The following is a 1,216-nucleotide window of genomic DNA, read 5'->3' on the forward strand; positions in this document are numbered from 1 at the left end:
CAATTTTTTGTAATCATAATCATACCTTAGGATGATACCGTGAGGATGGGTCGTCCAAATCTAATGGGTTGGACTATAATGGCGGAGGATCACCATACACGTGAAAGTAGGGACCATGCTGTACATGCTCTGTTTCTTAGTAAAGTAAATTCGAATCCCATTTCTTCACTTAAAAATGAGCATAAAATTTGTACAATTTTACGATCTAAAGAAACAGAGCCTTATATGGAATTATGTCTGTCCAAAAATTGATGGTTTAGAATCGAATTTGGAAATTTAAGGAATATCTCCAAAAAATCATTGATTATTTAATATTATCCCCAAATTTCAGCCGAAATTTCAGGGATTTCATCATTTCGTACCGGCTAAAAAATTGCTTTTTTAAAATTTCGATCAGACTCCGAAATTTCGGTTTCAGTGAGGACTGAAACACATTGCGAAACCGAAATTTAAAACGTTGCACGAAGCACGAATGAAGCACAGTAAGTGTCTTTTAGGAATGTGCTTAACAACCCATCTCTTTTAGGAAGGTCCCTCTACATGCACGCAAGTGCAAGTAGAAGGACAGGGTAGCTCGCTTTGACTTCCAACACTTAAGATTGACCTCCTCAATATGTTTGATCCCTTTCCAAGCCTTCCTCTTCGTCAATGATTATGGGTCGCTCCTATCCTGTAGTTCGATACACTACTCTAAACGCCAGTTGCCTATACAGCAGCTTTGGTTCTCGCTACGCCCTCTCTAGACAAACGATTTGATTCAAGCCACTCCACTACTGGTACAGTAGCACCCTGCCTTAATAATCACATAGGCACCCGGGAACCCTACTCAGTAAAGAAGGGGCCTAAACGAGACTGCCAGCTGGTACGGAGGGACTAGCTTTGCTTCCTTCCTAGTCAAATATGCCTTATCCGCCTTATGAATGATAAAAGCAGTTTTTATATGGTGGCCGACCGTCCTAAATAAAGGGCAGAGAGAGAGAGAGAGAAAACCATTCCTCCTTAATTTTTGATCCAGGTCAAACCTCCTTTTTTAACTTTTAGGTTGATCAAAAACCAACGTGGTAGATATTTCCTCTCTCCGTCCTTTACATATAAAGGCCGGCCACCATATAATTTCTCTGATAAAAGACTCAAATAAAGAAAAAAGAAACTTCATGTAGATTGCTCGAACCACGCAACCTGATCAATGCGCTTATTCCCCTAAACAAGACAAAAG

Source organism: Tasmannia lanceolata, unplaced genomic scaffold (assembly GCF_043159265.1).
Source record: "Tasmannia lanceolata isolate RefF3 unplaced genomic scaffold, GAP_Taslan_0.1 ptg000016l, whole genome shotgun sequence".
NCBI classification, from domain to species: Eukaryota; Viridiplantae; Streptophyta; class Magnoliopsida; order Canellales; family Winteraceae; genus Tasmannia; species Tasmannia lanceolata.